The following is a 27,301-nucleotide window of genomic DNA, read 5'->3' on the forward strand; positions in this document are numbered from 1 at the left end:
ATCAAGATATTTTATCACTCGATATCATAATAATTCAGACTTCTCTGGTTTTCTCATCCTGAGTGTGTTGTGTCCCTACCCCTGGATATGGAAGGAAAAGCTGTATTGAAGCTCCTTGAAGGCAAGGACTGTCTTATTTGTATTTTTATCCCCCACGTTTAGTATAGGACCTAATACCTAGTAAGAGCTTAATAAATGCTCCCCTCTCTATCAGCTGATCAATTGATGGGTTTATCTACGATATAACTTTTCATCAGACCTCCCTCCTTCCCAGCTCTAGTTACTGATAAGGCCACATAAAACAGAAACCAGAAGTTCTGATCACCTCAGAACCTAGACAAGCTCTCCTGGAGATGACTCCTCCTTTCTCTTCCCTTCTGGAGTCATTCCCTGCCTCCAGGCCACCGAGAATCCGAGGTCAGAGGCCCTGCCAATGGCCCTCCACTGAACCTTAGCAGGGCTAACACAGACAGGCATCTTGGGAGAAGGAAAGCAACTTCCAAGCTCGACTCCCAAGCCTGCCCCACCTTGGCTCCCCATCTGCAAGACTCATTTAGGATTTTTCCACCCAGACTCTTTCCAGAATACAGAAGCCTATCCCAGACGAGTTTGCCTTGGCCTTCCAATGACTGAGGCCTCTCTTGCACAGAGTCCAAGCCACAGAATATCGCTGAGGTGGATGTCTGAATTTCATGGATAGCTCCTACCCCATAGACTTGTATTTTCCTAGATCAGCGGTCCCTTTGGGCACTGGTGCTGTGAATCACGTTGATTTTTATGGACCCTTGCCTCACTGTACATCTGGATGTCTACGCTGCTTTTGACCTTGTCCCTCCCCTTCAATGAGAACAGAGAACTGCTGCTTTTATCATTGTATCCTCTGTTCCTTGAGAAGGACCTGGAACATTTTGTCCAGTCATTTTTTTAGTCATGTCTGTCTCTTGTGACCCCATCTGGGGTTTTCTTGGCAAAGATACTGGAGTGGTTTGCTATTTCCTTCCCAGTTCATTTTATAGATGAGGAAACTGAGGCAAACAGGGTGAAGTGACTCACCCAGGCTCACATAGGTAGTAAGTATCAGAGGCTAGATTTAAACTTAGCCTGTCTTTCTGTCTCTATCCACTGTATCACCTACTGGCATATAATAGTGCTCAATAAATGTTTGATTGGTTAGTGACTTGTTATATGCCCAGGTATGTTTTTCTCTCTTGTTCATCTGCAGGAATTCATTTCACCTCAGTTTGAGAGGGAAGAGAGATCTAGATGCATGTTTAAAGCTTTTGGATTGGAGTCCTTGGCCCCTTTCACAAGTTTGAACTGAATCATAAATCACAGATCTAGGAAAAATTTCAGAGGTCATTTAGTACAGCTCTCCTTATTTTACAAATAAGAATTTTAGTGATTTGCCCCAATTACACAGATAGTAAGACTCAGCGGCAGATTTGAATCCTGGACAGCTGACTTTGGGAATAGTGATTCTTCCATTATGCATATTCCCCACCTTAAAAAAGCAACTAGGATGAGCATTTTTTTCTAGAATATCTTGGTCCATGGAAGCCTTTTCAATATTTTTTGGACACTTTCCACATTGAAAATTTTTAGCTCTTTTTGTATCACAAACCTCTTTGGCAGTCTGCTAAAGCCTCTTCTATTTAACTTACACTTAAATAACGTGGTCATATTAATTAAATTAATTAAATAATTTATATTTAAATAATATGGTAAATGCCTAAAACAAAAGACATAGAACTATAAAGGAAGCCGATTTTATTGAAATGCAGTTAACTAAAAATTTTTTTAAGTCCATGGATACCAGGTTCTGCATAGTGAAGGCTCTGTGTGTTGTGAATAGAGTTCTTTGAATCTAGAGTATTCCCCATCAAAAAAAAAATCTGCTATCCCTCTCACAAACATATTTATTATGGGGAGGATGACTCTGTGTCCTCTAGCTGCCTCCAAATTACTCAAAAAGAACAAAGACATCAGTTTCAATAGCAAAGTTCAAATATGAGAAAACTGACAGTAACATGCTTAAAGAGGGGATTGTCTATCTGAGATCAGGAGTTCCATCTTCCAGGTGTTGTCTCTGTAGAAGCAAGGAGATGGAGAAGGAAATGGAGAAGATTAACCATTCTAAGATACTTCTAGCTGCTATTTTCTATGTGGAGGCTTATCTGTCTGTGTGGCAGTGATTGGATGTATTTCTCACCCAAAAGGGAAAAAGTCTGACTGTAGCTCACGTGATATTTGTGGGTCTTTTCCTGAAACTTGACAGCAGGGTATATTCTGGGCAGGATGGAATTCACTGAAGTGTCCCCTCCCTTTCCCATTTCCTCTCTGACTCATACTCAATGAGAGAGTATGCTGGGGTCAGAAGGTGTATATGTGGGCACCCCTCAGGTGACCCAGGTCCTACCCTTTAGAGAGATACTTGTAAAATGGTGTAGATAGAAAGGATAGTGACATGAAGCTCACTTCCTTAATAAGAAATACAAAAATATATTCAGATGAGTGATTAAGTATTACAGTCTTGCTGTAATGAATGAGAGTGAGGGTTGTTAATCAAGAAAAACTCACTGGAAGAAAAGATATCTATTCTTTCCTTTTCTCTTAAACAGAGTTTTGAAGGCAGAGTGGGACTACATCTGGAAACTTCTTTCTTTATAGTATCTCACACTTCACTATGAACAAATCTGGGCTTAATATTAAGACTTCTGGGAAATTATGTTGATGATGAAATAAGACACACTCCACTCCTTTCTACTCATCTTTAAGGGAAAATCCACATCTGGGACAGCTTTGAGATTGTTTACATAATGTCAATTCTTCTGATGAAAAGTAGAAAATTCAAACATCCAGATGCTTTGGATAAAAATAATAACAATGTCTCATAGACACATGATTTATAGTTCACAAAAATATTTCATATCCATTATCTTATCTTAGTCTGTAATATGCAAAATAGGGGTTATTATTTCCCTATTTGACAGATAGGCAAAATGACTTTGAGCAATTAAATGATTTACCCAAGAATGTGTGGCCTCTTATAAGTGGTGGTTGGAGCTTGCACCTTAATGTCAAGTCCAGTGTTCTTTGTACCACCCTATGGTGCTTCAGTACTTTAGGACAGACTGCTAGATATTGGGGATCCCTTACTAATAATAGTTTATATTTATATGGTGTCTTAATACTTAATTTTTTTCTTTTTCATTATAAACTTAGGCAACAATGAATACATTTTAATATATGAAGAACAAAAAAATGATTGTACATGAAACTAAACTTCTGTTATGTACATTAAAATAGTGTAGAGTTAACCCTTCCACCTTGAAGGAGTTAAGGATACCGTGTCCAAAAATCTGGAAAATACAATAAAAATTTTGGGCCCTTCCCTCGTATGAGAGAAGACTGAATTTTTTTTTCTTTTATGAGGTGTTTACAATACCTTATGGTAAAATTTGGATTTGATTATAAACTCTGTATCATGTGCTGTCCTTTGAGACTTCTGTAAAATTGTCCAGATATTCCCATTTAATTTCTTATGCCAACCTGAGATATATTGATGGGGAAAATCATGATGTGAGAAGGAATTACTGTATGTTATAAGGATACTCTTTAACAGGTCATGTTAAGCATTGATAAGGGCTTGCAGCATATGGTTATGATGATTTAAACTTCCTTGTATGAGATGGTCATTATTATTGCTAATTGTATTACTATTTTTGATATTAGGCTATGTCATACAATCAGATCCAGGAAAGAGACAGGAAAAGTTAAACCCTGGAAGCTATGTACAGTACAATGGAAAGAGCCCATATTTGGTACAGTGTGGATTTGGAGTCAGAGGACCTGCATTTCAAACCCAGATTTTTCACTTACTGCCTATATGTGTAGCTAATTACTCAATGTCTCCAAGTCTCAGTTTCTTAATCTATAAAAATGAAGAGGTTGTATCACATGGTTTCTAATATCTCTTCCTCTTTAAAATCTCTGATCCTATAATCCACTGAAAAAATCTCTAAGGGGAAGTTGGAAAGATCCAGATTTTAGGCACCATGAAGTCTAACATCAAACTCCAGTTTCTTCCTTTGGAAATAATTCTTATTCCTCAAATTTGTGGAGGTGGGGGAACAGGGAGAGAACAATATGGAAAATATCTCAAAGAGGCCATTGGGATCTGGGTTTGTGGATTTTTCTTGGCCCCTCCAGACAGGAATGGCTGGATTTTTTCCAAGTTTACACTTTTACAGCTGTGGTAGCATGCTGAGCAGTAGCTAGAAGCAATGGGAGGAAGGGAGAATTTGAAACTCACACCTATTCCTTGAATCTTAAAAAAATTGTGGATGACTTGCTTTTTACATCACCATCATTTCTCAATATCTCCCCCATCCCCTCAAAGCCATGATCCATTCTTTGAAACAAAGAAGAAAAATGAAAGAAGAAAAAAAAGCAGTTCAGCAAAACCAACACAATAACTAAATCTAGTAACATATCCTGCATCTTTATTTAAACACAAATTTTTCTGTATTTCCCCAATCTGCTTAAAATACCCAGATAACTTTTAAAAGGGGCCTGTTTTCTTAAAATTTGTGCTTGGGAACAGTTTGTTTAAAAGAGTTAATTAAGCCCCTAAAATCTGCCAGTGTCAGGATGACCCACACAGTAAAGGGACAGAGGAAGTTTCATAGAATCACAGATTTAGAGCTGGAAAGCATCTTAAATATTCATCCAGTTCAAATGCATCTTTGTAAAAATGAAGAAACTGAGGCTCAGGGAGATCAGTTGATCTTCCCAGAGAGATAGGACTGGTAAGTGACTGAGGCAACATTTGAAACTAATTCTTTATCCATTGTGCCACATCAACTCTTTCTAAAATGTCTGGAATGATAGGGAACCGCTACTTAATGCCTTTTGTTTCCCTACATTACTCATAATCTTAAAATGATCATCCAAAGGAGATGATGAAACCTGGGAAGACTTATATAAACTGACAGAGAGTGAAGTGAGCAGAACCAGAATAATTTGTACAATCACACTATGATTATGAACTTGAAAGGCTTAAATAAAACTCTGATGCAAGGATTCCATGATTCCAGAGGACCCATTAAGAAACATATTATACAACCTCTGAAGAAAGGCAGTGGATTCAGGGTGTAAATTGAGACATATATTTTTTTGGATTTGAACAGCATGGGAATGTGTTTTGCTGGATTATTCATACCTGTTACAAATGTTTTGTTTTTCTTTCTTTTTCAGTGGGGGAAAAATGGATCTTTTTAAAAATTAACTTTTCAAAATTATCTAGTTTTCCTTCAAGAGAAAAAAAGAAGAGGAGAGATGTCTTTTATTGGTAGAATCATACATTTTGGAAAGCTTGAAGGGATCTTACCAATGGGAAAATGGAAAGAGGGAACTAATGATAGAGTTGGGAATGGAACCCAGAATTCTGAACTTCTGTTCCAATGCCATTTTGCCTCTTTTCAATATCTGGGTGCTTTGGCTTTTACAGTTTCTTATTGATTTGAAGAAATATTTGCCTTTTAAGACTCCCTGGTGGAGTTAGTAATGCAGACACCCACATGAAAACTCCTTGAAGCCTCAATAGCAGGACTGAGAAGAAATCTGGGGCAACAGAACCTATAATAATATGGGGGAAATGAGACAGAGAATTCTACTGTATTTAGTGAGAATGTAAGAACCGCTAGATTAGTTCAGCTCAATAGCTCAAATGGCCTAATGACCTAAATAGAGATAGTTTATTAGGATGGTTGAGTGATAGACATGGTTTCAATCTATAATATCAATACACATATATAATATTTATTTCATATATTCAATATCTATAATTATATATTATGTGATATATAATTATGTGTAATTTAATATTTAGTGTTATATATATTTTGTATATAAATAAACATACACATGTATATGTATGGATATATATTTAGAGTCAGAAGACATAGTTTGAAGTATCGAGTTTACCATTTAATCTTGAGTAAATCACTTAACACTTCTAGAACCTAGACTCTGTAAATGATGAGCTTAGAGGAGATAATTTTCAAGGTCCCTTCCTGATATAACATGCTATTATTTTGTCTTTTGAACATTTCCCTCTTTCTTTATAGGCAGCTAGGGAATACAATGTTTAAAATGTTGAAATGGTAAGATATGAATTCAAGTCCTGCTTCAGATGCTTTCAGGGTGATCTAGCTTGCAAGGATACTTTAAAAATATTATCTCATTTCATCCTCACAACAATCTTATGAGGTAAGTGTCATCATTATTCCCATTTTACAGATAAGGAGATATCTTGTGAAAAGATAAATGACTTGTCCACATGGCTAGTAAATATGAAAAGCAAGATTTGAAGCCAAGTGTCCCTGACCCTAGGCACAGCCATTTGATATGTATCATCCTTGTAATCTTGTAAAAGGTTGGAGTCAGTGAAGTTGATATTTATTTCTTGCTGTTCACTCAGTCTCTTTCTTTCCCTCTGTCCTTCATCTTAGAGCCTTTTTCTTGAAAATTTTTGACATCTGAAACAGTTTTTCCTCCATTTCTCCTTTTTCCCCTTCATCCTCCTATCCCTCCCCACACCCTTCTTAAGGTCTCAATTGTATCATAATTATGTACATGAGGAAATCTTTGTATATATGAGATACAAAAAGTATGATACTGTCCCAATTTACAATCCAGTTGAGAAAGAGACATAAATCTCTCCCTATTCCCAAATAACTAACGATAAAACCCTTAGACCCAAAGTTTTAAAGCAGCTAAGGTATCAAGAGCTAAGAGCTCACACATTAGATTTGCTGGAGTTCAGAGAAGGGAGAAGTCGTCATGGAGGAAGTGGGACCCTCATTCTAGCATCAGACTAGAGATCAAAACATTTAACTTTGAGTCCCCAGCTCTTCCACTTACTAGCTTAGACAAGTCACTTAACCATCTCTGGGTTTCAGTTTCCTCATAGATATAATGGGGAGGTTGTTTGAAAAGATTTCTTTTTCTCGGTCTGTACAACCTGCTTCATATCCCAATTCCACTCCGTAGGTTTTTTTATTCCCTCAGGTTTCCTTCTCTTCTGCATATGCACCAGAGGCTGAATACAAACACACGGCAGGCAGCTGCGCTGGCGCCTGATGTGCGGCACATCTGGCCCGCGCTTGCAGCTGGGTTGCTTTCCCCTTCTCTGTTCTCACATATTTCCACACTCCCCACCTCCCTGGTTTCCGGAGCTTAGTCTATGCCCAAAGGCACTACTAGCAGACTCCCCCGTTAGCCCGGCTCAAAAAATGATTGTTAGAAACATGGATTGTCCAAGTTGGAAATATGGGGGATCCCCATCCCACAACCCTCTGATGTTACAAAGGAGGAAACTGAGGCCCAAAGAAATAGAATGAGGTGAGGAAATTCACACAGCAAATCAGTCAGTGGCAGAACTTGGGGGAGAATGTGAGAATTACTCCCAACTACATCCATGACCCCCCACCCTTACCAGCAGCCAGAAAAAAGACTAAAGGAGAGGACAACTTTGGAGCGCTTGGAGGTTGGGAAAGGATGTAGATAGGGCCAGGGAGCTGCTTTTAGGGTGATCCGAAGTAAAAAACAACGCTCTCCGTTTTTGCAAAGTTTTTCTTTCTTTTCCCTGTCCGCTTTAGGGTCTCGCCACTGCCCCACTCCTCTCGCCCCACTGTTGACCGAAACTAGCCCCCAAGTGCTTCTAAGAAGCTATTTAGGAGATGGGCTAAGAAAATGTGTTAGGGGGCTAATGAAGAAGGACCGTGGACAAGTTCAGGGAAGCTTGCTAATCATCCTCAAAGCATCCCGGGCCCAGCCATCCCCACTACCGACTTGGTTTCCAACTTCAACAGAGTTTCTGGGAGCTCCAGGTGAACAAAAAAGAAGAGGATCATGGGGGTAAGGGGATACGATGCTGCTTTTAGGGTGTTTCCATCACTGCTCTCGTCCGCCCAGTCTCCCCGCGCTTGACATCACAGCCCCGGGAGGCGGGATTGGGGACAGGAGGAGGGGAAGGGAGGGGAAATAGGGGTGGGGTTGGGTGGGATGGGGGAGGAGGCTCCTCACCACCCGAGGAGGAGGAGGTGGAGGAGGAGGAGGAGAAGGGAGGGAGAGGAGAGAGTTCCAACCCCAGAGCTTCAAAACAGTCCGGCGGCCTCGCCTCCAGTTCCAGCGCGTCCTGGCCCGTCCGCTGCTAGCCCGCCGGCCCCGCGTGAGTAGTGCCCCGGGACAAGGGTGCCGAGGGGGCGGTGCATCGAAGTAGGGGATTGCGAGGTTAGGGGAGGCCGGAGGGAGGGAAGCGAAGGAGAGAGGGGATGCACGGAGCCCCCCGCCGCAGCGGCGAGGGGGCCACCTAAGCCTGGGCAGGGGTTTCTCCGATTGAGCTGGGGCGGGGGGCGCAGCGTGACAGCACTGGGCTCTTGCGGCGGATCCGCTTCTCTCCCCGCGCCCCCTGAAGCCGGTGCCCCCCGCGCGGTCCCTGACCTGTTTCCCCAGATGCGATCGCATCTTTCCCACGTCTTTCCGAAAGCTCCCATTCACCCCCCGAACCCCGTCCTTCCTGGGACGCCTCGGTCCCCAGCGCCGACGTGGGCGGGAAAAGTTGGGGAAGCAGAGAGCCGGGACAGCTCCTGTGGCTCTGCCATCCCCGTCCCTGCCTCGGTCACCCCGCGCTTCGCGGGCGCTCTCCCGCCGGAGCCCGGCCCTAGCCAGAGGTCCGCGGCTGGGGGACGGCCAGGCGGGCTCCCCGAAGCCCTGGGCCGGACCGAGCTGCCGAACCCACCCGGCCAGAATCGCGACCCGGCAGCGCCCTCCAGCGGGGGGAGCCCTGCCGTCGGGTCTGGGGGGAGATGGGGTGCAGCCCTGCTTCCCCGGCTTGAAGGCTAGAGAGAAGGGGGCGAGGAAGGAAAAGAACATTTAAAATGGAACTTATAGGGGCTTGGGTTTGGGGGAGGGACACCCCTGAAATCGACTTCTTACCTCATCCATCCGGAGAGGGTCTGACTTACCCTCAGTAAGTATGACACGGTCCCCATTTACAATCCAGTTGAGAAAGAGACATAAATCAGACATTTCTTACATTTCGTTCTGTAGGGGCCAGTGCCCCCGTTCCTGAGCCTCGGGGGACGCACCTCCTAGGGCAGCGGGACTCTTCTGTTCCAAGGGCTTGGGCAGGAGCGCCAAGGTGGGCGCAAAACAGCCGGGAGAGTGGCTAAGCGCTCCCCGTGGCCCCGCAGGCCTGCATGTGCAGAAACTCCTTCAGAGAAGGCCCCGCTCTGGGAGCGATGGAACCGAGCCCAGGCCCGATGGCCACCCCTCTCTCCCTAGCAGCGGCATCCCTAGGGCTGGCTGGTCCTGCAAGCTATGCCCTCCTCCTCGGCTGTGCGGCGGCGGCGGCGGGGAGGAGTGTGAGGAAGGGAGACTCCGCTTAGCATCTTCCCACCTGGGGCCGGAGCAGAAAACTCTCCCTGTGGCTTTTAGCTCCGCAAGGAGAACGCTATTTCCTCGGTGCTGCCTCGTTGGGTAGGAAATGTTTAAATGGGACTGGCAGAAGGCAAGGGCTCCTACCTGGGCCACCTGACGTGGTTGGGATGCTGAGCTTTGGAGAGCTTCTTAGAAGCTCAGGCAAGATGGAGAGCTCAGGAGAGACAGGGTAGCAGGGGGCCTCAAACTTTTTAAATAGGGCGCCAGTCACTGTCCCTCAGACTGTTGGAGGGCCTGACTATAGTAAAAACAAAAACTTTGTTTTGTGGGCCTTTAAATAAAGAAACTTCATAGCCCTGGGTAAGGGGGATAAACGTCCTCAGCTGCCGCATCTGGCCCGCAGCTGTAGTTTGAGGACCCCTGGATTGTAGAGTATGGAATCCCGAGTAGTTGAGGCAAAGGGAGGGATCATCCCAGTCCTTTTCTCTTAAGGATTTGGCTTCTTTCTAGTTGAGAAGACAAAATGGAGCTTAGGAAGGAACAGAGTCCTGTATTTTGGAGGGTTTGGGAAAATTGAAATTGTTGCCAAGAGTGAGAGTAAGATGAGGGGTTGGCAGCTGGAGAGACTCTTCTGAAAGATGTGGAGCAATATTGGATGCTCCTGGGGGACTATGGGGTCAGGCACCTTTTGGTTGGAACTGTGGTTAGCATAAGGCTCATGAAAGCAAGTGAGTAGAAGACATTGTGCTGCAGTTAGTTCAGCCTATTTGTCTCAACACCCTCCTCTCCCACAGGGAAGGAGACCTTTCCTTGCTCAAGAAGATATCCCAAGAGAGAGAGAAATCTGGGGTTTATTTGAAAACATTGGGTGATGGCTTTTGCACTGTAGTCACCAGAGACATTTTCTGGGGTGGAGTAAGGGAGAGGCTAGAGGAGAAATGGAAATGGAAATGTGAAGAGGTCAAGGCTTCAGGCAGGAAGAAGCCCTTAACCTGTCCATCTCCTTTCTTCCATTCTTTAAACCTTCCCTGAACTGATTGTTTTCTGGAGAGCTGCCTCATATTAACATAGTGGATAATTGCTGACTACAGAAAGCTTCTGCAGCATGCTGCACAAATTCAGGTTGCCTCCCTCTAGTATGTAATAACAGTAAATACCGACTAACGTTTAGATTACAAGGAAATGTTTCACTTATTTCTTCCTCATGTACCACACACAGGGAGGAAAAATAGGATTAGGCTGGCAAATGTTTAACAGTTGGGTCTATGGGATAAGAAGTCTGCAAACTACACTTTTAAAAGTTGCATTATTAATTTTTCTATCACTTCTTTAAGCCTAGATACTCAACAACTCAACAAAACAATAATTTAAACTGTAGTTTGTAGAGTTTCTGGAATTCTGAAGTATTCATGTTTACCCTGAAATTTTAACAATTAATTATTCCTAGTAAGTCTGAACTGGTTTTAGTAGACTTGGTTTATGTGTGTGCACACATATGTGTGTATGTGTACATATATACATATAAGTGATATCGATGTACATGAGAGATATCAGGAGCTGTATTCTAATATATACACATCTACATACATATATGCATATGTACATGTATTCACACGTATATAGCTATAGATGTACATAGGAGGTGTATTCTAATCAGAAATACCTAGATTTGAATTCCTCTGATGAATAATTTCTACATGACCCTTAGTCAAGTTATTTGTATTGGCGATTTTCAAACGGGCAGACCTGGAATTGGCAGACCCGTGGTTGATCCACACTGGTGGAAGGACTTGTCTTATGAAGAGTTCCCTACACTAGGAATTCTCAAAGTATTGTCCGGGGATCCCTGGGAGTCCCCAAGACCTTTAGAGCCCTGCAAGGTAAAAAAATCTTTTTCATCATAATATTAAAGCATTTAAATATCAAATATGATAAATATCTATAGATATAACTTAGGTGAACAAAGATCTTTGGGATATTGTCCATAAATTTTAAGAATGTTAAGAGGTTCTGAGACCAAAAAGTTTGAAAACTCCTGTTCTAGACCAATGAAATCACAGTTTAAACAAAAGCAAACCAACAAACCCCACGTGTTTCTATATTTGGATCACATGACTCCATATATACACACAGAGATGTATAGGCCTCTGAAGATGAGTTTTCCATTATTTCCTGGCTGATTATCTAATCTGCAGATCCCTCAGGGACAGTTTTTCATCTAGCCAGGCTCCCCACTACATCCTCAGAATTATTGCCTCACTTCCATACACTCTGTTGGTGTAAGCATAGAGAAGACCTCTCATTTTCACATTAAGTCAAGCTAGACATGACGAAGGAGGGAAGCTGGCCAGGACAAACTACATTAAAGCCAGCCAGAAATGATTTGGATTTCTGGGTCCTTTGGGAATCTTGTTTTGAGTCAGTGGAGCAGTTCTTTACTTCATCTTTCCCAACCTCGGCACCTGGATAATCAATTGTATTTATGTATAGTCTGTTTTTGTGTTTTGCCGGCCTACAACTTGTGGGTGTGCCCAGTGTTTTCTTCTCTTCCAACAGACTGTAAAAACTCTAGCAGTAGTTTTAGTTTTAGGGGTAGAATTTCAGCACGACACATTATTTTGACCATAGAGAATGATAGGGCAACAGTATCAGTCTAGAAATACCCGCCCAGTGATGAGAAATAAGGGCCCTAGGAGTCAGAATGCAGGGATCTGAGGGGGTAGAAGTCGGGGTGTGGGCATCTGTTGGGGGGATGGGAGTTGAGAGTGTACAGCTGTGATTTTTAAACATTTTTGTGTTGTGGACCCTTTTGGCAGTCTGGGGAAATGTATGGGCTCCTCAGAAATGTTGTTAATGCATAATTTAAAGTTAAATGTATAAAATAAAATGTAGAAAGTTACAAAGGAAACCAATTATGTTGAAATAAAGGTATAATTTTTCCTCAACCTTGTTCATGGATCCTTGATATGTAACCACAGAATATTTGGGGATACATACTCTGCCCCCCCCAAGTTAAGAACTGGGGACATAAGCATTGGCAATAGCCCCTGGAATGGAGCAACTTGCATTTGGCAGCATTGATGGAGCTGGAGGCCCATTTAAGGATGTGGTTCCAGCTCCTGCAAAGCAAGAGGGGAACAGGGGAGAGGAGCCCAAGGGCAGGGGGGCCGGGTGTGTGTGTGGGGGCAGCTGGCTCCCCTCAGGACTTATCTAAACACCGCTCTGGAGCCGGGGCTGTGCAATTAGGCTGGCCTGTGGAGGGAAATGTGAAATGCAGTGAGAGGAGGAGGAGGAGGCATCTGGCTCTAGTTAGATCTAAGTGAAGTGGGGGGGGGGGAGTCTAAAAATACGCCAGGCCCAGCTACCACCCAGGGAGTATTATGGTAGGTAATCTGATACCTGTGGGGTGGAGGGCATGAGTGTGGGTAACCAAGGCATTGTTGTTTTTCCATTTTGGGGGCCTTCCTGATTCCTTCTGCAGCTGGCTGCTTTTCTCCTTTTCTCTGCTGCTCCAAGAAGGGTACAGAGAGTCTCTTTGACTTTGGGGTAACCACTTCAGAGCCTTCCTGCCCTCCGACTCTCCTTTCAAAACTAGGGACATATGTAATTGGGCAGTGGGCTTCCAATGAGTTCTTAGAACCCTGCTTTCTTTCAAGATTCAGGCCTTGTGCTACCTTTTCTCAGAAGCCTTTCCTAATTGTCCCAGTCTTTCTACTCCCAGCCCCACTCCTATTTAGGTATAGTCATCAAGGGCTCTTAACTCGAGATCTGTGTACCTGGCAGATATGTATGTGTATAAATATGTGTGTATATATATGTAAAATATATATATGTGTGTGTATTTATATGCATATAGATACACATATTTAAATATAAATGAATTTCTTTATAATCCTGCATTCGTGTTTATGTGTTAGTAACACAGTGAATAGACTATTGGACCTAGAGTCAGAAAGACTCATCTTCCTGAATTCAAATCTGACTTCAGATACTTACTAGCTATATGACCCTGAGCAAGTCCCTTAACCTCTGTTTGCCTCAGTTTCCTCATCTGTGAAAGGAGCTGGAGAATGAAATGGCAAACTATTCTGCTGTCTCTGCAAGAACTGCCCCTTGATCCCTATCATAGCCACAAATAGTTGGGTGTAACAGAAATGACCGAACAACAACAAACAACAATTAACAATTCTGAGTCTGGAGTTTCCACCACATATAATAGTTTAACAATCCCTGGTGTAGCAGAGTTCTGGACTCACAACCAGGAGAATCTGTATTGTTCTTTTGGAGCTATTTGTGTTACCTGGCTCATCACTTACGATCTTGATTTTCAGTATTTTTATCTATAGAATGAAGGGGCTGGACTGAATGGCATCTAAAGTTTCTTTATCTCTAAATCTCTGATCATAATTTTGGTATATTTGTTTATCCCTTATTATATGTACAGATTGTGTTTCCCTATTAAATAGGATTAAATAGGAAGCCTCTTGAGGGCAGAAACTGCTTCAATTTTGTTCTTGCATTTCCATTGTCTTGCATAAAGCTTGAACCATCTTAGATGCTGAATGGGTATCATTTGATTGACTGTTTGGGGACCACAGAGAATCTTTTCTGTCTCAGATGGTTTGGGATACTTTCTCCTCTTCTATCCCTCATCAATCTGGAGAAATTGGGAGAGGGGAAAGAAAATGGGATCCCAGGCAGTGTCAGTGCTATTTTCATAACTCTGAAGCAGTTCAAGGCTGGGCAAGTCAGAGATTTAGGGGCAGCAGGTGGGGGGGGAACTCCCCAATTAGGCAATGGGGCCATGTGCCAGAGGTAACCTGGGAGGAATGGAATGCTGCCCTTGTTTTTGCCCTTCCAGAAAGAGGAGGGGGAGCAACAGCAGCAGAGCATTTAATCCTTGTATACTCTGCAAATGGGCTTGGCTACTTCTGGGTGGTGATCATAAATAATTCATATTTCTTTTGCACTCTTAAGATTTTCAAAACTCTTGCCCCACAGCAACTTCAGGGAGGTTGCCAATAGAAGTATTCTAATCTCCATTTTACAGATGAGAAAACTGAACTCCTAAGGCAGTTGAATGACTTGCTTAAAATCATGCTGGTAGTATTGGAGATAAGAATTGAACCCAGGTCCCCCGAAAGAGACAGTGCTCTTTCTACTGTGCCATCCTGTTTCTTCCTTTCTTAACTATCAAGAGGAGGCAGTCTTGGCTGGGACAGCCTTTCCCCCCTTTCCTATGCTAAGTCTGCCCTGGCCAGGATTCCCGCAACTATCTGAGGAAGCCCTGTTTGGTTGGTCTTTCAGGGAAATGTGGGGGAGGCAGCTCATGGCAGAAAAGTTGAGATGACGTCAACTCTTTAGAAGCTTGGATGGCTCCAAAGTTGGAAAGACAAGAAGGATGAGGAAGGGTCTTTATCTTCCTTATCTTCTAAAGAGGAGGAAGGGTCCTAGGTCCAACTTGTCACCCAAGAATGGGAGTTTCGATTGTTTGAAATAGTGCATTGAAAAAAATCCTGGATGTTTGAATTCTGGTATTGACACATATACATGACCTTGGACAAGTCATCCTGAGATGACAAAGTTTCCTTATCTAGTGAATTGAGAGGGTTAGATAAGGTGATTTCTATGATCCCTTCCACCCCAAATCTATGATTATCTGATCTTCTGATCCATTACTGTGGAGGTGAGTGTTAAGAGAAGGCAGATTTGCTTTGTTTCAGGCAAAAAGTCAGGTGCCCATAGCACAAGACTTTTAACTTCACTTCTTTTTTTAGTTAAAGGTAAATGTGATATACCTATCTAGCTTTGATAATGATTGATTAGCTAAAATGATTAAATCTTGTGTGCTTGCTTATTTGACATTAATAGTCTTTCATTCCACAAACACTTGACCAAGAGCTTAAAAATTACATTAGATATTGTGAGAGACAGAAGTCCTGCCCTCAAAGAGTTTGCAAATTTAAGTTTGGAAAATTTCCCAAGAGCCAAGCTTTTAAAGACATATATTAATCCAGTGGTCACAAATTGCTTGAGGATCAATTTTTCCCCTCTGAGGCAATTAGGGTTAAGTGACTTGCCCAGGTTTACACAGTTAGAAAGTATTAAATGTCTGAGGCCAGATTAGAGGAAAAATTTTTTAGAAGACAAGGCAGAACATTTGCAATAAACCTAACAACAAAATCTTAACTGTGGTGAGTGTCAGAGGGGACATATTTCATAGACTCGAATGTGTGTGTATGTAAATATATTTGTGAGTCAAATTTAAAACTATGTTTGAAAAGAGCAATTTTCTGTGTTTTTACGAGAGGTGAGAGGGGTCAGATTTGTTGTTCTTGTTCACTCATTTTAGTTGTGTTTTACTTTTTGTAACTCCATTTTACTTGGCTTTACTTGGCAAAAATATTAGAGTGGTTTGCCATTTCCTTCTTACAGATGAGGAAATTGAGGTAAACAGGGTTAAGTGACTTGCCCAGAGTCACACAGTTAGTAAGTGTCTGAGGCAGGATTTGAACTCCTAATTCCAGGCCTGGCTACCTGCCCCATAGAGGGGTGGATATGGAACATATATAAGACATCTGATTTATAAATGTAACCCTGTAAGTGGTTAAAACCACAATGGTTGGGAAGCAGGTAACCTATTAAATAATACCTCGCAAATAAAGCTGAATGGCATGTGGAAGAGCAGATGGATAAGCAGACCCCCCAGAAAGTGGAAATGGGCCAGTTGCCCCTGTTTGAGCGCCAACCACAGTGGGGAGAGCCTAACCTGGGAAGGTTGCCTCTTGAAGACTGATGTGAGGTTTGAAAGCTGGGAAATGAATGTTAGGTGAAGGATTGGGAATAGCTTTGGATCTGATTGAAAGCAAATTTTGTTCTTGAACTAGCTTTTTTACTTGGAAAGAAAGAAATTAGACAAGAAGAGATGCCTTGAAGCTGTGACTTGAGGGGCAAGAACTTCCTGGTAGGAAAATGTCTTCACACTGGTAAGATAGCTAAGGCATTGGAATGAATGCTTGTTGGGAGGTAGGATGGGGACTTAGAAATATGAGAGATTGGGGCAAGTAAATGGATTTGTGGTTGGCTTGAATATGCATATGGCAAGGGATGAAGGAGATGGGGGTAGCACAGTGATGAAAGTGCTGGGTCTGGAGTAAGGAAGACTCATCTTCTTGAGTTCAAATTGGCTTCAGACATTTATTAGTTGTGTGATCCTGAGCAAGTCACTGAACTCTGCCTCAGTTTCATCATCTGTAAAATGAGTGGGAGAAGGAAATGGCAAACTTCTCCAGCTTCTCAAATCTCAAATGGGGAATGAAGACTCAAACACAACTGAAAAATGACTTAGCAACACATAGGAGATGACTTCTTAAAAGGCTCCCTCAGAATGGTAGGACTTTAGGAAACCAGATCTTCATTTTCTTGTTCCTTGGGGGCATTCACTTCCAATGATTGAGCTTTGGAGGAAGTAGCTTTTCCTATATGAAACTAGAAACTAGAGTAGAACTAGAAACAAACTAGAAACAAAGTAAGGGATTTTCCCAGGCTACCCTGCTGTGCTAATAAAGCCTGGATTTGGTTTGATTAGCAGGTTCTAACTACTACTCTAGAAGCCTCTTGGATAGACACTCTTTTTAAATGTACCTACTGCCTTCTCCCTAGTCTGCATATCGCCTTATGGGAGGAAGGTCCTAAGACAAGAATTCATTTAATTCCGGGGGTCTTAACTAGAGTCCATGAATTTGTTTTTTATATAGTTGGATAAATGTAGAGTTATCCCTTCCCCACTGAGACTTTCCTATCACCGTTTTGATATACTGTGGGCCAACATAAGACATTAAATGGGAATCGGGGGGAGTTTAGTGGAAGATGCAGATGACACATGAAAATGAGCAGATGATGCAGAAAAATTTTAGAAACTAAGAAATGCATATATGTATAGTAATATATAATATCAATCCCAATTTTATAATAAGATACTATAAACATCTCATTAAAAAATCAGACTTCTCTGGCACAAAGGAAGAGCCAAAAAATTTTGCACAGCCTATCCCCTGTGATATGGAAGGGATAAATTATATTACAATATCAGTAGTCTCCCTTGTAATCCTATGCATTTAAACAATATTATATTAAGGTATCCATAGATTTCATTGGCTACTCAATGGCTTCATTATATATGACAGGGTTAAAATTCCTTCTCTCATTTAATGTATTAGGTACCTGGACCTGGTAGATCCAAGAAAGCTTTCATTCTCAAAAACCTTGGGACCCCCAAGTGGCACTGGAAGAATAGTTAGGTGAAAAGGAAAAAGGTCCAAAATGGCTACTGGGCCGCTTGTACTGGGCTGGGTGAGAAATAGGGTTAGGTGATATTGTGGGGGACTGGAAAGAACTTTGGGTTTGTAGCTGACAGTTCTGTTACTTTAACTTTTTTGGGGAAAAACCATATTTAAGCCTTGGTGGTGTCAGTTTTTTCATCTGTGAAGTAGACTAGATAATCTTGAAGGTCCTTTCCAGTTTTAAATCTGTGATCCAATGACAAAGTTATGAAAAAAGTATATGATCAGATTAACCTAGGGCATGTACTTGTGTTTGTATCTAGAATTATGGAATCTTAGAATTAAAAGACCATATAGGTATACTTATTGTGTATCTAATTTATATTTTAATATATTTAACATCTACTGGTCATCCTGCCATCTGGGGGAGGGAGTGGGGGGGTAAGAGGTGAAAAATTGGAACAAGAGGTTTGGCAATTGTTAATGCTGTAAAGTTTACCCATACATATAACCTGTAAATAAAGGCTATTAAAATAAAAAAAAAAGAATTAAAAGACCTTAGAAGTCATTTAATCCAATTTCCTAAGGACTCCATGAATACATTTCACAGTGTCCCATAATCCTACAAGCATTATTTAGAAATTCTGAATCAACAGTATTCATCCAGTTTCTGACTGAATACCTTTAGTGATTGGGAACTCAAAATTTTGTATTATATTGTGTGGTTAATATGTTATGTCATATAAAATATTTAAAATATTATCTCTTTCATTCTGTCACCTTCTTTTAATGATATATCCCTACTTTCCCAGCCAGAGAGCTATCCTGTATAGCAGAAAATAAAAGAGAAGTGGGGGGAAGAAGTATAGTAAAATTAACCAACCTATTAATAGCATCTGCTGTGTTACATCTCCATAGTCTCTCCCCTCTGTAGAGAAGGAAGAGAGATGCTTTTTCACATCTCTTCTTCAGGACCAAGTTTGGCTATTTTAATTCTTTAGAGTTCAGTATTGTTTTTTTGTAATAGTAGTTGTTCTCTCCATTTATGGCATCCTATTCATGCATATTATATAATACCCACCTCAAAGGGTGTAAAGATCAAATAAAATTATCTGTATGAAGTACCTTGCAAGCATTAAAAGCCATTTAGTCATTTTAGAGATAAGGAAACAATCTGGGTAACATGGCTTGTCCAAGGTTAGGAAGGTTAAAAAGTAACAGAGATGAGATTTGAACTCAGGCCTTCTCATTCCTAATCCAGTGATCTTGCTACTACTTCATACTGCTTCCTACTGATACATGATTTAGTAGTTTACAAATTGCTTTCCTAAAAACAATCCTATAAATTAAATAGTGAGGGTCTTGTTATATTATTTACCAGGTAGGGAAAGGAGTCTCAGGGACATTAATGGCTTGCTCATGGCTACATACTTATTTAGTGGTGGAACTAAGATTTGAACCCAGGTCTGGGGTAGCCAGCTGGAAAACTGAATAGAATACTGAATAAAGAGTCAGGAAATTCAAATTTGCCCTCAAACACACTTAACTAGCTGTGAGATCCTGTGCAAATCACTTAATCTCCGCCTGCCTCAATTTTCCCACTTGCATAATGGGGATAATAATTGTTCTTACCTTATAGTGTTCTTTTGAGGCTCTGAGATATTTTTAAAGCACTTAGCACAGTGTCTGGCATGTAGTAGGCACTTAATAAATGTTTGTTTTCTTCCTTCTGACTTTACATTATAATACATGATGTCATATATATATCACAATTATAGATGATGAGAGAGTTCTAAAACTACATAAGATGTAGGAAAGATCTAGAATTTGGAGGGACCCTAGAAACTCCAACCCCCCTCACTTTTACAAGTGAAGAAACTGAAACAGAAATGATCAGGCAGCTGCAAGATCACACAGCTGGGTTCTGATGCAAAATTCATGTGTCTTTCCAAGGGGTCTTATTTGTCAAAGAGCTAGTAGGGATAGAACAGATAAGCAAATAAATACACTGTAAATTAAAATATAAATGCATTAAAACCTAGAGTGCAATGAGAACACTGCCAGCTGAAAGGATGATACTCAGTGAGCCCTTGAACTTTCCTGATGGCTCAGTGTCAGAGAATGTGCAGCTGTCCTTGCGGCTTCATCTCTGAGCTGCAGAAGCACTGCTTCTGTCTCTCTTCTTGTGCCAATGTGCCAAATAATCAGGGAGATGGGGAGTTCTTGACACCATCTGTGACCTGCTGGACTAGTGGCCAAGATTCTGGGCAAAACTGAAGCCCAAGACCCCAAACCCTGAGATTTGGCCCAGTCTCTATCCCAATTTGCTTCTTTTATCATTTCCAAATGGTCTGAAACTAAGCACATAGTGGACATATGATCGGCATCTTAGGCAACTTCTAAGCACTGTAGAATGGTAGTGGTGAATAACAAAAGTGATAATAATTATAACAATATCCGGTTTTAAGTTTTGTAAAACATTTTATATAAATGATTTCAGTTGGTCCTTACAACAACCCTGTGAGATGTTATTATGAGATATTATTATCCTTTATTTACAAATAAAGAAATTGAGGCAGAAGAGAGTTTAGGTAAATTGCCTAGGGTCATAGAGCTACTAAGTATATGAGGCAGGATTTGAACTCAGATCTTGACTCCAAGCCTAGGGGCTCTATTCACTAGGAAGTGAGAATGGTAGGGAAATTATCACCCCATTTATTATCCCTCCCTCGAAGTGGAACTTTGGGATGAGATTCTCCTGTCTTGAATTGCTACCTAGACTAAAGAGACTGCCCTCATATCTCCCTTCACCAAATACTGGGCTAGAAGGATTTGGGTCAGATGGATATGTGGTCAAAGAACAGGGGCAGAAAGCTCTCAAAAGAGGAATTGAAAACTGTTTTAAAATTGCAAACAACCATATGAAAGTATGTTCTGAATCATTCAATAATACAAGCAGTGGGAAACCAGCTTGACACCCAGATTGGATAATTTTTTAACATTCCCCTCCTCTAAATGACAAAATTATTTTCAGTAAAAATTATGAAATGAAACAAATAATGACCAAAAAAGAAACACAATGAAACTTTTCTTTTTGTTGAATCATCTCAGTAAAAAAAGGCAAAAAAGTAGTAGATTAATATTTTTAAATTACATTAATATAATGCCACAAAGTACTTCCCTTCTCTCCCTTCCATCCATCCCAAAGAAGTTGCCATTAGCATGTCTCAGAAATTCTTGCAGCTGAATTTTAGAAGTAGTGACTCCACCCAAGAGAGCTACTGCCCTCTCTCTCCTCCTAGTTTTGGGCCAAAGGCTCTGACTTTCTCCTGATTCTAGAACCCTGTTGGAGGAGAGACATATTTTGGAAAGATGGGCACTATTGGTGGAGCTGTGAATTAGTCCAGCCATTCTGGAAAGCAACTGAAATTATGCAGAGAGAGAGAGAGAGAGAGAGAGAGAGAGAGAGAGAGAGAGAGAGAGAGAGAGAGAGAGAGAGAAAAGTTCATACCGTTTGACTCAGAGATTCCACTCTAGACATCTGGCCTCAGCCATTGAAGATAGAAAATCCTCATATGCATCAAAGTACTCATAGCAGAACATTTTGTATTAGCAAGAAACTTCAGTTACTTCCTGATACTTCAAAAATAAAATACAAATTCTTCTCTTTGCCATTTAAAATACTTCATCATTTGGTCCCAGACCACTTGCCCAGATTGACTCTGTATTACTTTTTTTATTCTCTAAATTCTGACCAAACTGGCCCCATCCTGTACTGGACCCTCTTCCTTTTGTCTGTCTTGGTATAGCCTGTCCTCCACATTTGAAGTACGGCCCCTCCTTACATCAGTACACTAGAATATCTCACTTGGTTTGCATATGAGCTCCACCTCTTAAATGAAGACCCCCCAGTTACTACTGCCCTCCCTCCCCAAATTCTTTAGCATTTAGTATTTTGGTACAGTAGTGTCCTAGGTCTACCTTTTGTTCCCCCCACCTCCAAGCTCCCCTTTTCTGGTTGTCAGCTGATTCAAGGTCCGTGAGGGTAGGAACTATTTTTTATTTGGGTTCTTAGCCCAAAGTGGGGGGCTAATAAATGCTGACAAACCAATGAACGAGAGCAGGAGATTGATAGAGGGGAGCATTCCAGTGGCCGAGGCTTTTTTTCCCCTTTTCAGTGGAATCCCTGGGGAACAGTTACCATGTGTAGAATCCGTGGGTATAAAAGAGAGAGGATCAGAGGCAGCCGGGAGAAGGGTGGGGAATTGAACTGGCAGAGATCAGAGAGAGTCTTGTGCTGGAGCAGCTGCCTTCCATCGCTCAAACAGTTGGATCCGACCCAAAGAGAAGTCAAAACTCTAGAAGAATGGGCAGTGACAGTTTTGCCCGGGGCCTCATTCCCTGGAGGGCCAGGAATATTCTCTTCTGGAATAAGGAGGAGAAATGGGGTGTATCCTTCAGGACTCTTACTGGTCCTCGGCTTTAAGTTTCTTGTGAGTGACGCCATCACGTTGCTACTTGGGACACTGAGTAAGAAAGTGTAATGGCTTCCTCTTCTTTTAGTTTTCTTTAAAGTCAGCGAGAGAGAAGAATGTGGTTCTATTCCGTCAGGGCCAAGAGGCCTGAGAGAAGCCTACTGGGAGCCAACTTCACATTACTAGCAGAGTATGATTTGACAGCTACTGGAAAGCATCCCTTCTCCAAAAACATTCCCATGCTGGCCTGCCGTGACCTCAGTTTACTAGCACTGAATTTGCTCTTGGGTTAGGGAATGACAGAGAGTCAAGTGACCCAGGTTCTTGTCCTACTACAGTATTTACTAGACCTTGGATAGGTTTCTCATTGGCAAAATAGCAAGACTGGATTGCATGACCTCCAAGGTCTCTGCCAGATATAACCTTCTGTGGTTCTCCCAAGGGCTAAGTGTCTTTGTGCATTTGTGCAGGTCTTCTCACCCACAGTGAAAGTGCAGTGACCCTTCATGGACTAATCCCAACACTAACCAGCATGGGGACTTGAACCTGCTCCACTTTTATTACATGGGCAAGCTTAGTCCTTATGGTCCTTCACTCCTCCTGATGGCTCACCAGATTGGTCCTGGACTTTAATTCTACTGCAGCTAAGCTAGGTTGAGGGTAACAGACAGGTCTCAAACTCACTAGTGAGTTAGGGGAATGTCTCCCCCAAGTATGTGAAGACTTCCCTCGGTGGATGAGCAAACGAAAACAATTTGTTCCATTGACCACGGAGGCAGATGAAGCAGGTGCCGTGGGGAGCTTGGTCATCCACTGCTTCCTGGACCATTGCCAGCCATCCTGACCTTTGTCCTGCTACAGGGCTTTGAACTTTGTATAACTCTGCCTCATTTAACTCCAATTAACCCAGGAGTCAAGACATCTCCCTTAACGTCTTCTTCCAAATAAAGGATAAACAACAATGACAACTGGGGCTAAGAACTCCTAAATTCTCGCAATCCACCAGCTCCCCAGCAGAAAGGACTTTAGGGGTCTTGGAGGAGAAGGGGGAGTCATCACACTTGGCCAGAAGGCTGAATTTCAATCATTGCTTCAGCAATAAGAGAGGCAGAGGGGCACTGATGAGTTTTCTGAGTTAGACTGATGTTATATACCAGGGAGAGGTTTGAATCAGGGCTTTGCCATCTTTTAAACTTTGTGATAAATCACCTACTCTTTCTGGGGGTCTATCCCCTCATCTCTAAATGAGTGGGTTGGACAAGTTTTGTTTCATGGACTCCTTACCAGTCTGGCAACGCTTCTGGATGCTTCAGAATAATACTTCTAAAATAACCCAGGGAAATGCTAAATTTCAGTTAGACCTTCATGAAAATGAAGATGTAACTTGTTCCCTTTCAAATAAATAGACTTTTTGAAATCTATCCATGGAAGCAAGTTAAGATGTCATAGATAGTTCTTTAGATTAGTGGTATCAAACTTATCTCTATTTTATTATTTTTAATTTGTTTTTTAATTTCATTTTTGTTTTGCTTGTTTGTTGTTTAATTTTTTAAAAAAAATATTGTATTAAATAGTTCCCAAGTATATTTGCATATGCTTCAACCATATTCGAGAGCGCTGAGGGTCTTATGTGGAGGCCACATATTTGACACCTTTGCTTTAGATGGTGTTTGAGGTTTCACTGAAAACAACAGAACAAAAACCTGGCTTCCCCAGGTCCACTCCTGCCCCCACCTTGAATATCTGTCTTCCTACATACCCAGACACTAGAGATCTTGAGGTTGAGATGGCAGGAGCTGCATATCTTAGGGTCTCTGATACTCAGGGATTCTTGTCAGATGGGGGTTGATTTGAGTGACCCTAGTGGATCTGATCCTCAACCCAGAAGACTCATCTTCAACTGTTCTAGCCCTCATTCATCTTTTTTGCATTGTTTGACTCTCAGTCTGCCACACAATAATACGCTACTTTATTTCTCTCTTTGGTTCAATTTCATTCAACGGATTTTGATTAAAAAAAATTACATATATTTTTGCATCACTTTTTTTTTAGTTATACCAACTTCATCTTTCTTCCTGTCCCTGCAAACACACACAACACTGCTACTCCCTTCCACCACCAACATCCACACAATGTAATATTGTGATCACTGAAAGAGAATTGTATTTGGAAGCAGAAGACCTGGGTTAAAATCCCAGCTCTACACTACTTACTTTAAGGCAAGTTACTAAAGAAACTTAGACAAGTCAGTTCAGGGGCTTGGACTAGATTAACTCTAAACACCCTTCTTGCTGTAGATCTTAATTTATGTGTCCTTCCTTTGCAAAGCAGGAAAATAGATAAGCAAAACTGACTTGTGATTGTATTTGACAGTATATGCAATTTTTTGCATTCTTTATCTGTATACCTTTTAATTACAAGGATCTCTTATCTCAGTCAGGATTGTTCATCATAATTACTCAGCATATGGTTTAATTTTTAGTGTTTTCAAAGAGTTTTATTAAGGGCCTGTTTTGTGCAAGGTACAATTAAACAAATATATGTTTATATACATATATACATGTATGTATACATGCATATACACATACTGACTCTGTCTTAAACTGGAAATGGGAGCTGGGAACGGGTAAATAGTCATGGAAATAAATAAATATGTATAATACAAGGTAGGGAAGGATCCAAAGTATTCTAAGAAAATTTCAGGAGGGAAAGCTCAATCAACCAATGAAATATTTTAATAAACATCTGCTATGTATCAGCCAAAGTACTAAGTATCACATTTGACTGCGAATATCATGTTTCCTATGTGCAAAACTTGTATCCCTCACTAGGTTATAAGATAGGATGTTAAAAATCATCAGACTACCAAGCTAAATGTCAAAGCTAAAAACCCAAGGATCTAGAAGTAAAAGGAACCTCAGAGACCTTCTAATACAACTCTGCCATTTTACAGTTGAGCAAACTGGGAACGCAGGATTTTGAGCACCTGCCCAAGTTCACACAGTAATTAGACATTACAGTTGGGAACTGAACCCAGCTCTTCTGATTCCAGAGCCATGCATCTCTATTCCTGCTCTGGTATACAAAGGGAGCCATGGCTCCCTGGTAAAACCTATGGACTCTTCAGAATATTGTTTAAATGCATAAAACAAAATAGATTAGGGTTATAAGGAAATCAAGGCCCATTATATCAAAATATGAAAAAAAAAGTGAATTCACATACCTCGTGAGTGACTGTTCCATGGTAAGCCACTAGGATTCCCACTGTAATTTCCCAAGCAGATGATACTGATTGTAATCATTATTCAAGCTCTGCAGCTCTCTCTGGACTCTGTGATACTAGCCTTTCACTGCTTGGAAGCAACTCAGATTCTTGGAATTTTAAATACTCCCAAGAGGGGTGGGAGAAGGGTAGAGAGGGATGTGAGAGAAGGAAATGGGAGTGAGTGTGTGTATGTGTGAGAGACAGAGGGAGGGAGGGAGGGAAGGAAGGGGAGGAGGAGAGAGAGAAAGAGAAAGAGAGACAGAGAGAGACAGAGAGACAGAGAGAGACAGAGACAGAGAGAGACAGAGACACAGAGGGAGAGCATTTTTCTCTTCATTCCCAGAATATACTTCTATGGGATGTATCAAAGACTGGCTGTTCCCCAGGCTCCAGGATTTTCCCAGGCTTCTCATAGCTGCAAATACTCTTCATTGCTCCAGATGTAGCAGGCACAAGGACTTTTTGGTGAGGTTCCAGAGAGGAAATATAACATCCCAGAACTGGAAGGGGCCAATTCCTAAGAAATCATCTGGTTCAGCTCCTGGTCGAGAACAAAGCAAAGACAATCAGTCATAAGCTGCTTGAAGGCAGGGTCTGTCTCACATCTCTTTGTGGCATCTCTGTTTCTCAGGACACTTCTCTGCCCACAAATAACCAGCACATGGCTGTTTGCTTGATTGACACAGAATGAGGTCTCTTCACCTGAGTATTCGACGTTCCTGAAGCTAGCCACAGAACCTGAGGAACTGGCTCAGCCTTCGGCATCGGCCCATAAGGATTGGTGTAGGGTGGCTTTTTCCTCTCTCCCAAAAGGGAATATTAGGTCCTGCCCCAGGAAGTCACTATGTGCTCAGAATGAATGTTTCAGGACCCAGGTCCCCCATGTAGCTCAAGCTCTTAGACACAGGAAAGCTAAGTCCATTTGGTGTTGCTTTATTCCCTCCTTCCTCAGAGAGGGCCTCTGGGCAACAGTATCTGGAAGTATAGAATCAGTGAAATAGGGGCATTAGGCTCATCTAGTTAATTTTACTGAGGGGGAAACTGAGGTCCAGAGACAGGAAGTACTTCTATGGCAAGAATGCTGGACTTGGAATCTTAGGACTTGTGTTTGAATTCTGGTTCTGCTTTTCACTAAACTACCTGTTTAGGAAACATCGTTTTCTGTCACATACTCTACAGGTAAGCAGGTCTTAGAAGTTTTAATTTCCTTGATGATTTTGGGCCAATCCTCTCCATCTGGCAGGATTTTCTCTATCCTCCAAAAGTTCAAAAATACGTATATTTTGTGTGTGTGTGTGTGTGTGTGTGTGTGTGTGTGTGTGTGTATTGTCTGCTCTTACAGAACAGAAAGCCTTTGAGGGCTAGAATAATTTCATTTTTGTATCCCCAACACACAGTACAGTTGTCGCCCCAGAGCAGGTGTCTACTAAATGGTCACTGAGGCTCTGGATCGGAAACTCACCCTGATAAAGGATTTTCTCACTGACCTCATCTTGGTCTCCTCTCTCCCTGGGTAATGATTATATTTGATGCCCACTCCCTAACTCCCCTAAAGCTGGTGCTTCCTCACAGCTCAGGGCTGGTGCCAGTCTTGGCCCATGATCCCCTTAATCAGTTTCTGTGAGTAGTTAGGCTCTTGTTGGCCGGTCACTATCTGCTCTCAAGCTCTTCTGATGGCAGGGACTATGAGGGAGGGCGAGGAAAGAAGGGAAGGTCTCGGTTCTTCTGGGGTAAGTTGGGGCCAAGTCCATTAGCAGATTTTCTAGCTATTGTGCCGTTGTCACTGTTGAGGAACGAGAAGCTGTTAACCTGGGTGTGCCTAGTGTCTAAGGGAT

At 41.7% G+C, this 27,301-nt stretch overlaps 1 protein-coding gene across 1 annotated transcript in view; it reads left to right on the plus strand.

The window, feature by feature from the left end:
* Positions 1 to 8,100: 8,100 nt before the first annotated feature.
* Positions 8,101 to 27,301, plus strand: part of EMP2 (epithelial membrane protein 2) — a 50,585-nt gene continuing 31,384 nt past the window's right edge. The window contains exon 1 of the mRNA XM_031944682.1: positions 8,101 to 8,233. The gene's annotated coding sequence lies outside the window, so the exon portion shown is untranslated. The remainder of the gene's footprint in view (positions 8,234 to 27,301) is intronic.

Source organism: Sarcophilus harrisii, chromosome 1 (assembly GCF_902635505.1).
Source record: "Sarcophilus harrisii chromosome 1, mSarHar1.11, whole genome shotgun sequence".
Taxonomy (NCBI): Eukaryota; Metazoa; Chordata; class Mammalia; order Dasyuromorphia; family Dasyuridae; genus Sarcophilus; species Sarcophilus harrisii.